Genomic DNA, 13,091 nt, shown 5'->3' on the forward strand with positions numbered 1-13,091 from the left:
TTCCTGCCAGCCTCCACCCACCTCTATGACCTAGAACACTGCTTTGAAGATAAAATAAGTGAATTTTATTGAACTCCGATTTGCTAAAACTTCTACTTGTTCCTCTAAAAGCCATTAAACATATCCAAGGGTGGGAAGAAGCAGATGAAGATATCTAATGACACAGCCTTTTTTCTTTCAGCCTAGTAATGAGAAAGAAAAGAAACAGAACCAAGAACCATGCCTCCAGTTCATCAGCTGTCTAACCTGGCAGTCTTTGGACCAAAAACAAATAAATCAAAACCCAGGAAGTTCCTGGCTCCCAACACAATGAGGTAGAGAATGGTAGCTGGCTGGAAGGGCAAGAGGGTGACAAAAGCAGGGACTCTCCTGGCAACTTGGTTAGAATGCTATAAATCAGCATCTTAGAGCACTGCAGGAAAGGTGAGGAATAAAAGAGAATAAAAGGACCCAGATGAAGCCAGGAGCTTGCCCCAGGACCAGCAGCTTGGGATGGGTACAGGAGCACTCTGGGTGCCAGAGGAACCAGCTATGAACAGTCTGGGAAGAGGGACTGAGCTGCTAAGGACAGTAAAGCCCCAGGAGATAGCAGGTAAGGCCCCAGAGAGAAGGTCATCATGCACTAGGAGCCCTCAGTTTTCAATCAGCAACTAAGTTTTCTTGGAATGCTCCAAGTCTGCCCTTCCATTATGTAGAATGGAAGGTACCGCCTACCCATATCCACACCCTCCCCAAACCTCCAGGCTCTCACTCTGGATGTGTGGAGGATATATTTAGTATTAAAATAAAAGCACTGTTATTAAATGTGTACTGAGCACTCTTGTCTTCTGTTTCTCCTCTGTCCTGCTCTCAGTATTTGTTCAAGCCTTGAGGAAAGGGGTCTCAGTGAGAAAAGAGGGGTGAGGTACAGGTTGGGAGACCTCAACCAGAGCCTGGTCAATAACAGCCAGATCAACAGTGAGATGCTCAAGAGGAAAGCACACCCAGGGCTCCAGCCCAGATCAGCAGTGCCTCCCCACCCGCGCGTTCTTGGTAGAACCAAGCCTGGGAGCAGCAGGATTTGTCTGATAAACAAAGCACCCAACCTCACAGCCCCCTGCATGGTCTATCATTCTGCTGTGGATTTTTTGCCTTCTTGTGTCTTTGATATGCAATCAAAAGATTAGTAGTAGTGTTTATATCTTCTTTTTATTGATGAAGAAACTCACACAGAAAGAAAACAAACCTTATAAAGTTAAAGCAGGAGAAGCACTGAATTTGGCATTGGTTCCTAAAAATGGCCGAACGAAATCACTTTAGGCAAAACTTAGCTTTGTTTTAGAAACCACCTTCTCCAAAGAATACCTAGTTATAGAGAATTTCAATGTGATTAAGTCAACATCACTGTTAGGTGCAGGGCTTTGGACTATGCAGAGAGGCCCAGTGAGCAAATCCAGAGACAGCCTTTGCCTCCAGATTTGAAGGGAGATGCCTCCTAATTGTTAGAAACTTGGGAACCGCATTTTTGTCCTCTCCTGTATGGGAATATTATACTTCTAAGCAGAGGCTTTGTCCTTCCTTTGAGACAAGGCATGAGTTGCTTGGGAAAGGAGAGCCGCTTTTACACTAGAAGAGAAACAATGGGTCCCCAGTGAGTTTGGGTTAACCGCGAAGTGGATAATGCCAGTTGATCTGTGGGCAGATCAATTCCCATAAAAAGTCACCAAACAGAAATTCTGGAGCCAACTGACATCCGCCCTCAATCCTGCTCCTCAGGAGCATCATTGTTCAAGGTGCTGTTATGTGAAAGTGCTGCTGTGCTGTTTATGCTCTGTTTCCTCATTCAGTGGTTTTACTGCAGGTACACGAACCTAAGGACCCACCTGGAGACACAAAGGAAGCTGCCCTTCTGATCTAGTCATTTCGATGGCCTCTCTGAGCACTGCAGATTGATGCAGGCAAAGCTGTCGGGATCAATTGCAATGATTGGCTCGTCTGTTGCCTGGTTTATTCACTCACTCTGTCTAGACTCCAATTACTGGAGTCTTTAGTGACTCATTTTTCAACAAAAACCAAATAATTTCACTTTGCTTTGCCTTAAGCACTATATAACCTATTATTTAATGTGCACTGAGTAATACTATGTGTACCCCAGCAAAAAGCAGCCTGCAGATATCCCAGAATATTGTATCATTTTGACTTTGATCATAATTACACATTAGCCCTCGTACTGAAATCTTGGTCTTATGAAAACTTTCATCCTAGAATCCTACCAAAGGTACAGCACTGACCCACCCGAATACCTTCAATAATGCCTTTTACATCTCATATTTGGTTTACAATATCTTAAAATGCCATGACTTCAGGTTTGTTTTGAGGTAAATACTATCATTCCGCTAAAACCTAACACATTGTCTGAAAAGACTAGAATCGTCCAATCACAATGCATTATTGTGCAGGGGACCTTAAATGAGTCAGAATGCAGACTCAGTAGCAAAATGCTGGGGATTATTCCGAAAGCAGCCAACTATGAGTGTACAAATACATCATCATGGGACCTGGTTATGTCATGTTTTCAAGCAAACATATGTAGGTACAGGGTCAAACACCTTGTTTCAGACTCCATATCTCTAGGGTTCTTGGGAGAAGCACTTAACCCCTTTTTTTTTGCCTATAGATTATCAGAGAACTAGAGGCAGAGGCAGAAAACCATCTGGTGGAGTCATTTTGTCAAGCAAAGTGCAGTGGCGGGGTTACGTATCCCTACAACATTAACCGTGCTCTAATGAGAACAGCCCCTTACCTTCACTGAGGAACATCGTTCTCCAGACTAATAAAGTGTAATGTTAAAATGATTTCCCGAAATAACACTTTCCTTCAAGACTATTGTTTCTGCTAATTCTATACGATTATTTGGAACATGTCTTCCTTGTCCTGGAGTTTACCTTTTCACATACATGTTTCTTGTTACTTAACCAGAATTTTCTTAATTTTTTTTCTCATAAACCAGTCTTTTCAATATACTGTTTCCTTTTAAGTTTCTCATTTCTATTCACTTATTACCCTTCTTGTACTCATTATTTCAATGCATGTTTGTTGAAAGTCTATTATAAGCCAGATATCTTTTTATTCATATATATATATATATATTTATTTACGTTTATTTATTTATTTATTTTGAGAAAGAGAGAGTGCGCACACATGAGAGGGGGAGGGGCAGAGAGATGGCAAGAGAAAATCCCAAGCAGGCTCTGCACAGTCAGCGCAGAGCCCCACATGGGGCTCAAACTCACAAACTGTGAGATCATGACCTGAGCCAAACCAAGAGTCAGATGCTTAAACCAACTGAGCCACCCAGGCATCCTCACTTATATAAATATAATATATATAATATATATATATATATATATATATATATATATATATATATATATATTATATCTTTTGGGCCAAAACATAGCGGTGAATTGGACAAAGTCCCTGTTCTCATGGAGTTTATAGACAAGTGAGTAATGATAGCTAAAATCATCAAATGCTAAAGCCTTTATACCCACCTCCTCCTTGAATTCTCTTCTCAGTCTTATAGGGAAGACATTATTATTCTTATTTTACAGGTGAGAAAAGTGAAGCTCTGAACAGTATGCTCAGGGCCCCCCCCCAAAAATTGAACCCTGAACCATTTCTGCATCCAGCCCACGGTTGCTGATTATTAACATCCAACCAGAGAACCCTCCACTACCTTTCCTCTGTCACCCAAATTCCAGCATGCACAGCATGCAATTCCTCTGCTATCACAGTCACACGTCCCAGTTGCTTTTCTTTATTATCTCCGAGTCTCCTCAGCAGTACCCGTTCATACCAAACAACTACTGTATCTATATTCATGCTTACTTTCACCACGTGATTACCAAATAGGAAAACATCTGTAACATTACGGGTTTCCTTCCTCTCTTAATTATGGGCTTAGCAATCAGAGGAACTTTAATATTTAATAGCTAAGCAAAACACTTAATGATTACAAAGTGATGCTCCACTTTTGATGTAAAATCAAAGTTAAAGTGAACTCTAAGCAAACCGGCTCTGTGTGCCTGACACACAGGCAGGCCAGCGGCTGGAAGAAAAGAATGCGTTTAAACTCATTACCGATGACTTGTATAACCAATTCATGCCCCAGCCTTGGTCCCTGCTTTGCTTTTCGCTCGTGAATTTTACAGGCGATTTAAATCATGAAGAAAAGCAAGGCCTTTCATTGTCAATACGCTTCACACACTCATGATGCAGCTATGTTGATAAACAGGCTGCTAATTATATTAACATTCTGCAATGTATGATTCAGGGTTGTTCGCTATAAAAACCAACCTCCTTTTCCTAGAATATTTACTTTCTTTACTGATAGCGCTTTGCCTCGGGTAAGTTTTGGAGGACCGCCAACATTATTCTCCTATGATAGGTGACAGATTTCAGGAATTATCAGAGTATATCACTAAGTGATCTTTTTTACATTAAAATGAAATACCAGGACTGCCTAACAGATGACAACTTGAAACTAAGGAGGAACAATTTCTATTCATAATAAATTATCAGAAAGATCCCTGCCTATGAATATTTATAGAGGGTCACTAAGAGTAGCTTGACTTTGCCAAACCTCGTCTAAAATGAGCCACGTAAGGGTTGACGGGGTTCAGTCTTTGCTGGTGCCATAACCAGGATGGGAAGGAGATTCCAGGATTTCTGGATAGGCTCTGGAGGGTTACTCAGGGCAACAGAAGATGGTAGAGCAAAAACAAAACAAAACAAAACAACAAAACTAAAAAACACACTTCTTAAAAGACAGTGTCAGATAACAATGTTGACAACCCCAAGTTTCATGCAAAGGAAGGTAAGAGATCAGAAGCTATAAGGTTGGAGACTGCCAAGCAAGGCAGCTTCGGATGAAGAGTTGGAACCAAAGCTATGAATAATGCAGGGCTTTGGAGGCACATTTTACACATTGCTGGGATAATTGTGCAAAGCCCCACAGCTTTACCTTGGCATTAGAATGGGATTTATTTCCTTCTCATTGGGTGCCAGAAGACTTGGTTTTGAGTATTGGTTCTCTAACTAACTAGGTGGCCTTAGGCTAATAAACTAAGCTTTCTAAGTATGTCTTCTACCATTAGGTGTTAGCACTGTTAAAGAATAAAGTATGATGTGACTTAGTGTTTCATCCATGGAGGTTCCCACTTGTAGCTCTTATTATTCACTTCGAATTTATTATTGCTGGTGTCATTGTCACTAATACTTATTTTCTGGGGTGAGCTAGTTTATATGATTTCTTTTTTTAAAATTTTTTTAATGCTTATTTATTTTCGAAAGAGACAGAGACAGAGTGCAAGTGGGGTAAGGGTGGAGAGAGAGAGGGAGACACAGACTCTGAAGCATGCCTCAAGCTCTAAGCTGTCAGCACAGAGCCAGATGCAGGGCTCAAACTCAGGAACCACGAGATCATGACCTGAGCCCAAGTTGGACATTTAACTGACTGAGCCACCGAGGCACCCCTATGTAATTTTTCTAAATTATTCTCTTCCCTCCTTTTGGGAAGATTGTGTTTCTTTTGCCATTAGGCTTGGTCATGTGAATTCTTTTAGCCAATGAAATGTAATAGTGTTTTGTGCCCCTTTTGGGTGGAAACTTACAAAATCACCACAGAACATTTTCATGACTCTTTTTCTATTACCACAAGGACAAACTTTCCCAGACAGGCTGACTTTCAGCCCAGATCCCACAAGGAAGACACATAGAGCAGAGATATGGCTGACCTGCACCTGGCATGCAAAGTGAGTTAAAACTAAATGTGTGTTGTAAGTCACAAAGAGTTATTTGTAACTCTGGCACAACCAAGCAGAACTGACTAACTCACGGAGTTTCCACATTGGAGTAAGTGGGAAAGTGGCCAACTTTTCAGCTATGATCCCATCCACCTCTAAGGATTCTACTCCAAGCTTCCCATGATATCAGTGGTGGTTCCAAATGTTGAGGATGCCATTGTGGTAAGAGAATAGAGTTTCTTCACAAGCCGTTTTTATTTCTCAGTCACTTCCCATTACCTGCAGTGCACCCCATGCTGAAACTCCCATCCATCCTTTGTATAGAACATCTAACCTAGATGCCTCTGAGTGTAGCAATGAATTCATGCTAAAAATTATTAAAACAAATTGTTGAGAAAGCAGAAAGAATCCTAAGAAACATCTGTGGTAAACATATAGGAGCAGAATATATGGCATTTTTCTCCAGTGAGAACCCTGCAAATCCTTGTCAGGCTCCCACTGTTCTAGGAGTTGTAGAAAATCCAAATTTATTAAGACATACACCCTCTCCTCCATGAGGCAACGGGTGAAGGAAGATGAGATACTGCACAAGTAACCACAATTGAAAGGAATGTGATAAATCCCACAAAGAGATGCAAACTTCTACAACAAGCTGTGAGATCACAGAGAAGCAAGAGAGGACAACTGGCTGAGGTCAGAGGAAACTCATCGAAGTAGTTGCTCTTTGACTTGCACTTCTGCAGGCTACATAGTGTTGAAAGGGGCAGATATTGAGGTGAGGAAGCACTCTGGGAGGTGGGGGGAGGACAACAACAGCACAAAAGCATAAAAGCAGGAAATTAAAGTTATTTTCAGGAAATTGTGAACAATTCAGTTTGATGGGAGCAAAGGGTCCCGTGAGAAAGTAGTGGGAAGCAAGGCTATAGTTCAGCTGTTTGGCACTGAGTCAGAGAGGGCTGAAGGACAAGGAAGGGGTGAAGACAGGGGAAGACATTCCATGTATTTGAAGAGGGAGTGACTGTATTCATTCCAATCTCTACATAAGCAGAAGAAAGTCAAAAGCTTTGACTAAAGAGGAAAGATTGGAATGCAAAAATCAAGACTTTCTATTCAAGATGGCGGGCGGCCCTTGCATATGTACTTCACCCCCTCCCCCAAAGAAGCACAAAAGCAACAGATCCATAATAACATTGAGAATGAGTGAGTATATCGCCCAGCCAGAGATTTTGACAAATTTTCAGAGGACGGAAATTTACCGAGATCATCCTTGTAGATAAAAAAGAATGAAGGAAGTCCCTAATTAGCATCAGAAGTGGTAAACACTCTTTGTGGTAAGCTCAGGAGAAGCTTGAAGTTAGACTTAGTGAGGAGAATGAGAAAGCAAAAATCTGGTGGCAATTGAAGGTCTGTCTATGAGTCCCCTGCCAGGAGGTCTGCCCCACCACTACTTCTCAAACCCCAACCACAGTGGTATTTCACAGCTAAAACTGCGAAACTCTTCTCTAAAAAAGTTATAATCCACCAAGAGAGGACTGGGAAAACTGGCCTGTGGGTTGTTAAGGCTGTCTTCATTAGAGTGCAATGGGATATAATTGGATGAAGCCATATTTTCTCTCCTAATAGGTGTCTGGAGAGACTGTCTAAAGTTGACAGATGACAAGAGTTGAGTACATTATAGAGAGGTATAGAGGTAACCAAAACAAAATCCAAAATTTATAACATAATTAACAAAAAGGAGTAAGTGGGAGAAGTGGAGAGAAACTGACGTAGGCTGAATGTGTCATCTTTCACAATGGGATGTTACTGGGTACTTTTAATTTGTTTACCCCCCCCACCCCCGCCCCCAAAAGTATTGCTGTAATCCCGTGATTTAGAGGTACAGAGGTAGCCACTGGGAGAATCAAAACGGTCAAGGTAAAAAAATTGTGCCTTTGGAGGAATGAAGCTTGGGTCAGGTAGAAGACTTTCAGGATTGGGAGAGAAGTTTTTATTTTATTTTACATCCTTCTATTCTTTTTGAATGTTTTTTTAACCGTGGATAAATAATTTCTGTTAAAATTTTAAAATGGAAAAGGAGATCATTTGAATTTTACTTAATGCCCTAGATGACAAGCATTACCAATAATTTTTTTTGTTCCTCAGAATTCGTTTTTAAAAATTTTTTTGTGTTTACCTATTTTTGAGGTGTGAGCCGGGGAGGAGAAGAGAGAGAGAGGACAGAATCGAGCAGGATCCAGGCTCTGAGCTGTCAGCATAGAGCCCATTGTGAGGCTTGAACTCATGGGCCACAAGTCATGACCTGAGCCAAAGTTGGACGCTTACCTGACTGAACCACCCAGGCACCCCTGACCCTAAGAATTCTTGGTTAAACCACAAGTATCACCAATCTACTATGAATTTCTCTTCCTTCTCGTGTTTATGAGCTGGGATTAGCATTTTTTTTTGTGTGTTGTTGCTTCCCTGTCTTACATGATTTTCTTCTCTTAGAAATAAAAAAGTGTTGTGCTGCTGTGTGAGTTCTACACTTGGACTTACACCTGTCACTTTATTACCAGTGTCTAGTTTTAAAGTCTCTAGGAACAACAAGCCCCCCAACAGTATTGCATGAGCTCTAGGTGTTACTGGACCAATCTTAAGGAATCTAAAGAAAAACAAAAACGATGGATATTCAGTGTTAAACGTGTAGTTGGGTGTAAAAATTACTATAGAATAAACATAAAAATAACAAAATAGTTTAATTTAGACATACTTAATTACTTCAATTTTCCCTGGCCTGCCTGACTATACACTGAAATTTGCATGAGAGGGGCTATGAGGAAAGATTTAAATGAAGTTATTTTCCTAATAAGATTTCAAGTAGGCAGATGTTTGCCCCAAGGAGCTGTTCAGACAACAGAACTTACAGAAGAACATCATGAGAGCCAGAAAAAAAGTGCATTACAGCTCTCAAATGTTTGCATCATTTTTAAGACAGATCATGGTCCATTTGAATTTCCAATGTATAATTTTTGAACTGGTGAAATTAACCTTTGTCCAATGACACGTTTTCCACTGAAAAGACCTGGAAAACTCTAAATGTTTACCCTGAAAATTCTCCTGAGAATATCGTAGCTTTAAAAAATGTTAATTTATACAGATATGAACTACTCAATTAGGCTCATGCTCAGAACAGACTTCTCTGACAAGAGCCGCCTACCATCTGTTAAGTCAACTATTTCCATTTCCAGTGATCCCTAGTTCATCATTTTAGCTGCTGGGATTGAAATTCTCAGTCAGTCATAAATATCATCTGTTCTATCCCTCCATCCTCCTCCTGTGTTCACTTAGGTCATTATTTTTTTTTCCCCTTCTTTTTTAATCAAGAAATTTGAAGGCAACACCACAGAAAGAATGTATAAACAATTTCATTTTCTTGGCCGATGGCTTTGAAACAGCCACTAGCTCAGTCTGATAGTCCAAGAGGCTGCTTGTTTTCCTAATCTCTAGAAAGAAACAGGTGGCAGGTGGAATAGAAAATCTCAAGTCCAGGGAGGATTGTAGGAGGACCTCATTTTCCATACCCATCTCCAGATCAAGTGTCACTTCAGACCAGCACATAGTTACCTCCTCAAATCTAGAAGCTCTGACAAAGTCAGAGATCCCACAACAATTTAGCAGTTATTTACTGCAGCGGTCAACAATTTTATTAGCATTGTTTAGTTTAGAATTTTTAAATCCAGCAAGCCTCCAAAAAACCCTTGAAGAGATGGTCACCCTAGCCATCTCTCTCTCATGGTCCTTCAAAGCCCTTTTGTTCTCTTTTCTTTAGTAGGAAAGCCTAGAAGTTGAGGTGAAGTCCTTTCCATAGGCTCCATCCTCTGTGCTCAGTGTCGCAGAACTCTGTGTAAGGAAGGGCTAAAGTACTCATTTAGTCTAGTCCCCTAACTTGAAGTAGTTGAAGTAAAGATTCTCCTTGAGAAAGACTTCTCTTAAGAAGCCTTTCCTGAAATGCACAAAATTTGATCAGATGCCTTTCTTTCACACCCCAAGGACCCAGAACCTGCCTTTGTCATAGCCCCTACATCACAATCACAATATCTGCTTCCTTGTCTGACTTTCCAACCAAACTTTAAGTTCTTTGAAGTTGGAAGTTCCAGAGTCTTCTTTGTACCCATGTTGTATGCTCAACACATGTGGCTCTCAATACATATGTTCATCTGTAATAATGGAAGTCACTGGGCTGCCATCTTTATAGGTATATGTGGACCCACACCACTGGCCCAGAGCACACAGACTCTGGCATGCCTGTTATTAAATAGACACAAGGATCCTTCTCTTCTCTTACTGACCCTTGGCTTCTATAAGTTGCCCTTTGCCCAATAAAACCAATTTCTTAATCTATGCTACGTGCTGCTATTAGAATTCATCCAACCCTTGGTGCAGGACAAATGGTGGCTCAGATGTGACTCAACTCCTACACGAAGTTACATATTCGATGTCTCTAACACTGCAAGTTCTTACTAGAAAGTACTTTTTTAGGCCAACGCGGCCTCTTATTAATTGTTTAATACCTCTTGCCTGATATAAGATCCAAAAAAGTACATATACTTATTATATTTCTAGGAGGCCAATTATCATAGCAATTAAGCACAAGAGCTTGGATTAGACAGGCCTGTGCTTGGGTCTTTGCTCCACCATTTTCTAGTCATGTGAACCTGTCAGAACCAATTGTCCCTTCTATAAAATGGGTGTAGTAAAAGTGTCCACTTCATTGGTTGACTATAACTCAGCTAGGCCACAGTAATCAACACAGCGCCTGGCATGTGATATCCCTTCATTAATTTTGATACTGTATCATAATTAGTGTTTCTGGTCAGTGTCTATCTTGACCCTTGGGTGCTTGCCCCTCTTGAGGTCACTGACCTAAGAGTTGCCTCTCAAAGTGTTTGTTTGCTATTGATTATGCCAATTCTCTGTTGTAATGTTATCCTTTAGTTCATCATCCATTCTTTTTTTTAAGCGTATCTTGCATTTTATCATTTCCTCAATGAACACCCCTAACCTTTAATTTTCTTAACATTTTTCTTGTCTCTGTCTGCTTTCTAAGAGAAGTGCTGCACGTTACCCAGCTCTATGCCAATGAGCAACAAAATCAAACATGTTTTGTCAGTATAACCATCTCCACTGTAAAACCAACACTACATTCAATGACAGGTCTGTCTCTTTTTTTCTGTTAAAATGTGTATTCCTTTTTTAAATTATGAAAGTATGAATATATTAGACAGGAGATAAGTGCTGACAAAGATGTGGAGAGAAAAGAATCCTTATGCACTCTTAGTGGGAATGTAAATTGGTGCAACTACCATGGGAAAAAGTTTGGAGGTTTCTCAGAAAGATTAAAAATAGAACAATCATATGATCCAGCATTTCCTGTTCAGGGCATATATCCAAAGGAAGTGAAAATAGGATCTCAAAGAGCTATCTGTAACCCCATGTTTATTGCAGCACTATTCACAATAACCAAGATGTGGAAACAACCCAGCCACAAGGAAGAAGGAAATCCTGCCATTTGCAACAACATGGATGGAACTTGAAGCCATTATCCTAACTGAAGTATGGTAGAGAAAGACAAATACTGTATGGTCTCATATGTAGAATCTAATAAATACTGAATTCATAGAAACAGAATAGAATAGTGGTTACCAGAGGCTGAGGAAGGGGGGAAATTAGGAAGTAGTGGTAAAAGGGTACAAACTTCCAGTTGTAAGATTAACAAGTTCTGGGAATCTAATATATAGCATGGTAAGTATAGCTAATAATACTGTATTATGTACTTAAAAGTTTTTATGAGAGTAGATCTTAAAAATGTTCTCAACACACACACACACACACACACACACACACACACACACACGGTGGTAATTATGGAATGGAATGGAGGTGTTAGCTGATGCTATGGTGGTAATCATTTTGCAATACATAAGTGGCTTAACTTAAATGTTTTACACCTTAAGCTTACACATGTTATATGTCAATTATATCTCAATAAAGCTATGGAAGAAATGTGAAAGGATGAATGTATTTTTTTGAAACTAGTTAAATTATTCAATAATGTATAAATAAAAATTTGTTATTTATTTCCCCATCCCTTACCACCCCCACTCCTGACCTGAAGTACCCAGTGATAATAATGTATATCTTTCTATACCTTTGTATTGTTCATACACACACACACACACACACACACACACACATACACACACACACATCTATGTAAATATATACACAGATGGACAGATGTGGTGTTACTTTTGTTTTCTCTCTTACTTCTCTCTTGATTTTATCAGCATTGGATTATACTAAACACATTATTTTACAGTTTTTTTGCATAAATATACCATAGATATTGTTTTTAATAGCTTAATGGAAATAAATAGAATAGATGTACTATATTTATTTGAACTTCTCATTATTGACAGATATTAAGATTGTCACCAATTTCTATTCCACTAAAAATAATGTAGTAGATAGCTTTATACATACATCTTTTATGTACCGAAACTCTCAATCCTTATTGCTCTTATTTTGATTCCTTCCCAGAAATGTGGCTATAGTCAGAGGGTACGTATAATGGAGGAGGATTTGCCAGGAAGCCAATGAAGTTTCAGCTTCAGAGCCCTGGTTGTACAGGCCCCTTAAATGGTCTAGACTTAGTCTTGTACTTGTAACTTTCCATTACTTTTCTTAAAGAATAGTGAACGAAAAGCAAAAATGAATGAAGGTAATGAAATGTTAAGTTTTGGGTTCCATGAATTCCAGACCTTCCTTAAGGATGTACACATTTCATTTTAACAAATACTGACAGATCATTTTCCCCAAATGTAGCAACAATTCATGCATCTACCAGCAAGCAAGGGGAGAGCCCAATGGTTCATGTTTCTGACAGCACTGGATGCCATTGGATTTCAACCTTCTTGCCAGTCTGATGGGTAAATATATGGTATCTTATTCCTTTACTGTCTATTTTCTTTACTTATGCAAATTTAAGCATTCACCATATATTTATTGACCACTTAGATTTCTTCTGTGAATTTTATAGCCATTTTTCCAATGGAACTTAATCTTTTTCTCATTCAGGGCACTTTTGCAGGGATAGAGCAGTAAACAAAATCCCTGACTTCATGAAATGCTCTGCCTAGTGGAAGGAGATAGCCTAAAATCAAATAAACAAAAGTAGGAGGAATGTGTCAAAGTACCAAAGAGAAAACAAACAATGAAAAGGAAAAGCCCAGGTGAGAGAGGCTGCTCTTTTTTGTAAGTTGTTCA

Source organism: Herpailurus yagouaroundi, unplaced genomic scaffold (assembly GCF_014898765.1).
Source record: "Herpailurus yagouaroundi ecotype Mexico unplaced genomic scaffold, PumYag 197, whole genome shotgun sequence".
NCBI classification, from domain to species: domain Eukaryota; kingdom Metazoa; phylum Chordata; class Mammalia; order Carnivora; family Felidae; genus Herpailurus; species Herpailurus yagouaroundi.